Here is an 8,683-nt window from a genome sequence, read left to right on the forward strand (position 1 = left end):
TGGATCTTGCACCTCCCAGCCTCTAGAATGGTGAGAAATAAATTTCTGTTGTTTAAGCCACCACCCTGTGGTTTTTTTGTTACAGCAGCTGGAACTGACTAAGACAAAACCTGATATTGTCATACCAGAAAGGAAGGCAGCTGTCAAAGACAACTAGAGTTGTGTCAGAGGACCCACAGCCAATTCAAGAGGCTTCCCTCACCAAATGTGGGACACATGAGTGTGGCAATGGTTTAATACACATCACATGGTTTTAGATCCATGCACATAGAAAACCACTTGGAAAAAATTCATCTCAGTGGTTTCCTTGGACCTGTGCTGTTCATTACCCGCTAGCCATGTGTGACTACTGAGCCCTTCAAATGTGGCTAGCCCAAGAGAAGAACCACATTTAAAATTTTAAATGTGAAAGAAAATCTTTTAAGTGTGTTTGGAAAAACCTGGGTATGTGACTTTACATTTTCCACTGTAAATTTTGTGAAATCTGAATGCAAGCCAACTATTTCTAATGAACATTTAAGATGTGAAATGAGTGTACAATACACACTGAATTTTGAAGGTTGACTACAAAAAAAGATGAAAAATTGCATTTTTAAATGTTGACTACATGTCAGAATGGTCGTATTTTGGAAATACTGGGTTAAAAATATCATTAAAATTAATTTTGGCTGCTTTTCATTTTTTCAAAAGGGAAACTAGAAATTTTTTAATTACATATGTGGCTGGCATTTTATTTCCATTGCATAACCCCTTAGAGGATGCTATCGTGATTTGATAAGTAAGAAATTAAGTGGAAAAATCAAATGTTTGTCTTGGTTTTCCTATACTAACTGTACTTCACCAAATAGTTGATAAAGGTAAGTTTCTCCTTTTAGAAGAAGTAATCTAGTTAATAAATGAGGAGGGAATGACAGGATCAGACATTTTGCAACTCCTAATGCCTTGATGGATCTGGGCTGCCAGTACCCCCAAACAGGGACCTGTGCATCTCCTGATGGAAGAAGACAGCACACCTATGAAGTACTCTTGTTTTTTTAAAAAAAAAAGCACACTTGTTTCTGGTCGTCTGATGGAGGCGTCTAACCTAACTTAGTTTAACAGAAGTGTAGGGGATAGAGGAATGTGCTAAACACTACCACAGAGACGCAGTACAGTTTCCTCAAGAAATAAATTGCAAGGGCAAAAAACCAGTTGGAGGCGGAGCTAAAAATTTAGAGATTTAAAAGACATAACAACAAATTGCATTGCTGAATCTCACTTAAACTAAATGAACTGAAGAGAAAAAGTATAAGGCAATAGGGCAATTTGTACCCTGACTTGAGGGTTGTCAATAATAAGGAATTATTGTTGATTCTTTATATGTGTCCATTGCTATGGTTTGGATATCTGACCCTCCAACTTTCATGTTGAAACTCGATCCCCATAGGAAAACAAAGTCAGAGGAAAAAATAGAAAGAGAAAGAAAGAAAGGAAAGAAAGAAAGGGAGAGAAGAAAAGAAACGGAAGAAAAAGAAAAGAAGAAAAGAAAAAAAGAAGGAAAAAGAAAGAAAGAAAGGAAAAAGGAAATAGAGGAAGGAAGGAAGGAAGGGAGGGAGGGAGGAAGGGAAGAGGAAGGGAGGGAGAGAGGGGGGAGGGAGGGAAAAATTAAAATTAGATCCCCAGTGTTGGCAGTGGGTCTAGTGGGAGGTGTTTGGCTCATGGAGGCAGATTCCTCATGAATGGCTTGGAACCCTCCTGAAAGTTAATGAGTTCTATTAGTTCCCAAGAGCCTGGCACCTTCCCCCGTCTCTCTCTTGCTTCCTCTCTCACCATGGCATCTCTGTACACACTGGCTCACCTTCCCTTCCACCATGAGCGGAAGCAGCTTGAGGCCCCCACCAGACACAGATGCTGGTGCCATGTTTCTTGTGCAGCCTGCAGAACCATGAACCAAATAAACTTATTTTCCTTACAAATTACCCAGCCTCAGGTTTTCTTCTATAGCAACACAAAACAAAGACAGTCATATATTTGGGTGATTTTTTTTAAAATGAGTTCTTATCTTTTAGTTATACATATTGAAATATTTATGAGTGAAATTATATCATGTCTGGGATTGGCTTCCAGATGATCTTAGATGGAGTGAGTGGTGGAGACAGAGATAAAATAAGCTCAGCCATGAGTTGATAATGGTTGATTCAGATTGATGGGTTCAATAGTAAAAGTTTTCTTAATTCTATAAAAAAAAAAACAGTTAATAATGAAAATGGGTGAGTCAGATTTTTTAAAAGGAGTTCTGGAGTAAACTCCCCACTGGTTTCCCTGGCTACAGGATCACCTTCCCCACCCTGGCGACCTAAACTTCCACCTGAAAGTGTTACTTCCCTTCAAATTTCTTAGAAGTCATTCAAGGGACTTCAGGATGGGGTCCTGTGCTGCTCTGTCATGTAGCACACTGTGATTCCCCCTGTCCCCACACCTTTGAACTTGTGCTGTCTCTCTCTGGAAGGCCCTTCACCATCTCTTCTACTGGAGAGCTCCTATGCATCCTTCAAAACCCTGCTCAATGTTCATCTCTTCTGGGATGCTTTCCCTGAATTAGAAAAAGGGAGGCAGTCCCTCCATCTCTTTAGGGAGTTTGCAGCAGCTATGACAATGTGTTGTTGATCTGTGGAGGTCCCACACCGACGGTGCTGTCCTCACTTGTTCTCTGAAAACAAGATCCTGTTAAGAGCTCTGCTGAGGTCTCTAGCTTAGAGGACGGTGCTCACCACTCAGAAGGTTCTCCATGCGTGCTGAGTGAGTAAACAGGCATGCCACTCTGACCAACTCCACAGTCCTGACTGCCGGGCACTGCAGCTTTCCACGTCCTTCGATACCTTGTTTAACACATCCAGCCCTGCCACATCTCACTCGACTCCAGTCTAAACACCTTCATTTCCTCACAGCCAGTCTGTAAGTAGCATTGGATTCACAGGCATGACGACAGTTTGAAATTCCAAAGACAGGGAACAGTATCTTTTTACAGCATGTTCAGAGGCAGTGCTGGGGCCAGCTGGTCCCAAAGGCAGGAACATTGTCTGGTTTATCTTTGTTGTGTCATTTCCTGGATGGCCCCCAGTGGGTGATCCCTGAGGAATGTTAAGACAGCCATGGAGAAAAGAGAGAACCAGCCGATTCTGACGTCACACCATTCTAAACAATACTAATGATCTTCAGCACCAAAGGAGCTGAACAAATAGGAGTGAAAGGAAAGTGGCCTCAATGTGGCTGAGAAGGTTGTCAGAGAATTGAGCCAAGATGAATAATATCTTGTTCTCATGTCCAGATAAATCACAGTCCAGAGTACCATGAAAACTTGCGGGCAGGGATGCAGAATTGCACACTACAACTCTCCAGGAAGCGCAAAGCCTGGGAGAGGGGCCAGAAAATGGAATATATGTCTGGGAGAAACATTGTCTGCTTCTCCAAATGAGGCAAAGATGAAGACTGAGAACAGAGAGCCAGATTGTTTGATGGTAGATCCTGACGCAAGTCCCGCATGGCGGGATGGTGTATGAGCCCCTCCCAGAGCCCTCACCCGGGGGCAGGCAGGAGCAGGAGAGACATGGTGGGTGGATTTGTAGCTGGCGATGGTCCAACAACTGTAGGTGGTGAGGGCTGGGCAAGGGATTGCTGCCCCGGGAGCCAGGCGGGAATGTCACCTGACTGTGCTCAGCCCTGCCTGGTGCTGCAGTTTCGTTAGTAACTTACATGAAGACAGGCAAGGCTGCTGATCATTGCGGGGGTGACACACAGCTGGAATCTAATTCTTGGGATGTCGAATCAAGATTTGCAAAGATGAGACCCATCACCCTGGAAGAATGAGAAGAAACAGGCAAAATAGAATCTAAAACTCTGAGCATCACACAACCCACCCTATAAGGAAAGAACGGAGAGTTCCGGCTCAACACCATGCTGTGCAAGCAGCGGGCTGGGGGAGAAAAAACTGAGTGCCCTGAATTCAACCCAGAGTTTTAAACACTGTCACAAAAGCTGGTGGGCTGCGCTGTAGAGCAGTGTCCCCAAACCTCTGTTTCCGTGGGCCACTTTCATGATGTCTGCCATAACTACAGGCCACCTGTGCTCTTGGTAACCTTTGTTTATTCATTTTATTTTATTTTATTTTTGAGAGAGTTTTGCTCTTGTCACCCAGGCTGGAGTGCGATGGTGCTGTCTCGGCTTACTGCAACCTCTGCCTCCCAAGTTCAAGAGATTCTCCTGCCTCAGCCTCCCGAGTAGCTGGGATTATAGGTGCCCACCACCACATTGGACTAATTTTTGTATTTTTAGTAGAGATGGGGTTTTGCCATGTGTGCCAGGCTGGTCTCGAACTCCTGACCTCAAGTGATCTGCCCGCCTCAACCTCCCACAATGCTGGTATTATAGGTGTGAGCCACAGCTCCCGGCCTCTTAGTAAACGTTAGGTCAACTCAGTTCCTTGTAAACGCTAGATAAGGCCAGAATGCTTGCCATAAATAGGAGGCAGGCAGACATCCAAGGGCCAAACTACTACCTTTAAAGCCCGTGTCAGTGAACACCTACAGGTCACCTCCCCTGCCACCTGTGGTTTGTATGCTCTCTTTTGGGAAACAGAGGTTCGACACAGGAGAGTCAGTTGCCTGCTCCTCTCTGCCCATCAGACTGGCCCCGGGGTCTTGTGTTGAGCGAGGGGCTGCATTCCAAGAGAGGGGTGACAAACTAGAGCATCCTCTAAGACTGATCTGGAAGAGAACGGCTCAGAACGCTAAGCCATGGCCAGTAGCGGAAGGAACTGGGACAGAGAGACCAACAAGTGATCTTGCACAGCCCACTTTGGTTACCAGCATCTGGTCACTCTGCCTGCTCAAACCTGAGGCTCTTCATCAGAAAAACCAGAGGAAGAGGGACTTGCCTTGTGCAGAGAGTTGGACAGGCCCTGCAGACTGTGCCTGTCTCTTCGCACGGTGCCTCCAGGCTCCACCTCTCCTCCTCTTGGTGCCTCTGATAGGGATGTATGGCACTGAGGTGAGAGCCCTGGGTTAGGCTCACCTGAGCTCTGATGCCAATTCACCGTGCACTCCAGTGATGTGTCCGAACCCACAGGGTCTCAGTTTCCTCATCTGGAACATCACAAGTTGGGTGGGCAAGTTCCTGGGCTGCTGGCTGTCTGCAGGCCAAACCTGATCCACAGATGGGTTTTGGTTGGCCTGAATAACATTGAACAATTGTTTTTTATTTAAAAAAAAAAAAGAAAAAAAAGAAACTTTTGGCCAGTGCAGTGGCTCACACCTGTAATCCTAGCACTTTGGGAGGCCGAAGCGGGTGGATTGCCTGAGGTCAGGAGTTCGAGACTAGCCTGGCCAACAAGGTGAAACCCTGTTTCTATTAAAAATAAAAAATAGCCAGCATGGTGGTGTGCACCTGTAATCCCAGCTACTAGGGAGGCTGAAGCAGGGGAATTACTTGAATCAGGGAGGTAGAGGTTGCAGTGAGCCGAGATCGAGCCACTGCACTCCAGCCTGGGCGACAAAGTGAGATTCCATCTCAAAAAAAAAAAAACATTGTAGAGACAGAGACTTACTCTGTCGCCCAGGCTGACATGCAGGTATCATCATAGCTCACTCCAGCCTCAAACTTCTGGGGCCAAGCAATCCTCCTGCATCAAGGGTAACTGGACTGCAGGCAGCACCACCTTGCCTGAATTCTATTTTTAATTTCTTGGAAACATTCAAAAATGAGGAACAAATACATACACAGATTTCTTTTTCCCTTGAAAAACTCAAAAGCTCTGGTCACCCCAGGCCTGTCTCTGCACAGCACCACCCAGCTGGTCCTGAAAAGTGCCCACCTCGTAGAAGGAGCCAGAGTGCCTACCTGCAAAGCCACTCAGCCAGGGCATTGCCCAGCCCTGGACTGGCATGGGGCTCCTCCTGGGACCAGCAGGACACACTTGGAGAGCTGCCACGCACTGTATGAGCCAGTCCTCCACTCCCACTTTGGGATCGTCGCTTTCTAGCCCTAAGGACGTGGCCAGGCCTGGACTCCACTTCTCTCAGGCTCCCATTTCCAAAGTGCCAAACGTGATTGGGGGCTTTTATTGTAAATTCTAAGACATCAGAGGGCACTGCTAATGTATGTCAAAGAAATTTTCAGCTTTTTGGATTAAAAACTACTTTCTTTGGACAGAGTCAGCACATCTCATGCTCTTGTTCACGGGCCCCTACAGAACCTCCTCGCTGATGTGGCAGAGCTGGGTCTCTCGCCTTGGTCTGTGGTTTTCCAGCAGCTGAGACAACCTTCTATTCTTTCTACTTCTTTGCACTTCACATGTCTCTTCTGCCTAATTCTGGAAAAGACTGATGCCTCCATGATCTGGGAGCTTCGTCGAGATGCCTCTGAAGGAGCCCATCCCACCTGGAGCTTTTTGTAATCAAGGTCTTCTTAACTCCATGGGGGCGTGAACAGGACCCTGGGCTCCCTTCACATCCCCTGTGGTGGTGTTGCTTCATTCACTCATGCAACGGGGTTTCCCGAGCCCCCTATGGTGTGCCCTCCCTGAGCTGCTCACCACTGTGTCCCAGCACCAGGGTGGGTGCTGGTACCCCACAGAGGCCCTCTGGAGGTTGGTGGGATGCATGAAGAAGCTGGGCCTTGGACAGGGCCAGGGGCTGTGGGAAGGGTGAGGTGCAACCTCTGTTCTCATGCGTGCTCAGCTGTTGGCCTGGCAAAGTGCCTGCTGTGTAGGCATTACATTGGGTCAGCACAGCAGTCTGGGAAGTGTGGCTGGAGCCTTTGAGACCCACACTGGAGCTCAGTGGCACAGAGGAGAAGGACCCTTTGAATCTCCAGGGCAGCCTATGGTGGGGTGACCATATGATATATCACCCAAGTTGGGACACAGTGTAAAGGACGCCAGAACATTTGTAAATGGAACTGTCCCAGAAGACCTGGGATGAGTAAGTCACAAGGACTTTACAATGGATCGCACTCTTAGGCCCAATGATCCTACCTCCAGAAAATGCATCCTAGACCGGGGAATGCTTTACGAAGACTATGTCCATCAAAGTATCATTTACAACTGAGTGTGCCGGCTCATGCCTGTGATCCCAGCACTCTGGGAGGCTGAGGTGGGAGGATTGCTTGAAGCCAGGGGTTCAAGACCAGCCTGGGCAAAAGACCTGTCTCTACAAAATATGCAAAAATGAGCCAGGCGTGATGCCATGCACCTGTAGTCCCAGCTACTCAGGGGGCTGAGGCAGGAGGACCGCTTGAGCCCAGGAGTTTGAGGCTGGAGTGAGCCATCAGCATGCCACTGCACTCCAGCCTGGGCAACAGAGCGAGACCCAAGGTTCCCACCGCAAGAGAGTCATTCAGTCAGCTAGAGTATTGCCATCTGCACAACGGAATAGTAGGTAACCGTCTTAAAAGGTTTTACAAATAATTTATTTCAATGTGGCAAGGTAAGTATGATATAATGCTATGTGAAAAAACACTAAAGTACAACTTACACTCTAGTCTCAAAAAGCCAGCCCATTCAAAGAGGAAGACACTCAAAGGAAACTGAGCAATTTGCTAACAGTGGTTGTTTTGGGGGCTGGGAAATTTTTCCTTGCATCTTTTTTTGTTTTCTAAATTTTTAAAATGTTCATATACTTCTTTCATGATAGGGAAAAATCACTCTCTGAATCATAGCAAGCAGCCTGGTGAAGACCAGGGAACACCATGTGGGCAAAGCCTGGCATGCCCACTGTCCTGCGCTGAGCTGCATGCACTGCCCAGTGAAGCTGCTTAGTGAGGCTGGGAGTCAACTCTGTTTTTGGTCCTCTTGAAAGTGAGCAAGGCAGTGTGGTCCCCAGAATAAAAGTCCCCAAAGATGTCCATGCCTGAATCTCCCAAACCTGTGATTAAGTTACCTTATGTAGCAAAAGGCATTTTTGCAGATATGTTTAAAATAAGGATCTTGGCTGGGCATGGTGGTTCACACCTGTAATCCCAGCATTTTGGGGGGCCAAGGCGTGTGGAACACCTGGGGTCAGGAGATCGAGACTAGCCTGGATAACATGGTGAAATCCCGTCTCTACTAAAAATCCAAAAAATTAGCCAGGCATGGTGGCAGATGCCTGTAATCTCAGCTACTTGAGAGGCTGAGGCAGGAGAATCACTGGAACCCGGGAGTCTGAGGTTGCAGTGAGCCAAGATTGCACCACTGCACTCCAGCCTGGGTGACTGAGCAAGACTCTGTCTCAAAACAAAACAAAACTTAAGGGCCTTGAGCTAGGGAGAGCATCCTGGATTATCTGGGTGGGCCCAACCTACACTTCAGTCCTTAAAAGTGGAAGCAGAGGCCCAAGAGTGGGTCAGAAAATACGACTGAGAAGGACTCTAGCGGCCATTGTTGGCTTTGCAGATGGAAGAAGGGACCATGACCCAAGGAATGCAGTGACTTCTCAAAGCTGAGAACTGGCTGGACAGTGGTTCACACCTATAACCCCAGCACTTTGGGAGGCCCACGTAGGTAGACTGCTTGAACCCAGGAGTTTGAGACCAGCCTGGGTAACATAGCGAGATCTTGCCTCCTCAAAAAGTTAAAAAAAAAATAACCAGGTGTGATGGCAGGTGCCTGTAGTCCCAGCTACTTAGGAGGCCAAGGTGGGAGGATCACTTGTGCCCAGGAGGTTGAGGC

The sequence above is a fragment of the Sapajus apella genome, unplaced genomic scaffold (assembly GCF_009761245.1).
Source record: "Sapajus apella isolate SASKATOON/1434 unplaced genomic scaffold, GSC_monkey_1.0 scaffold72, whole genome shotgun sequence".
NCBI classification, from domain to species: domain Eukaryota; kingdom Metazoa; phylum Chordata; class Mammalia; order Primates; family Cebidae; genus Sapajus; species Sapajus apella.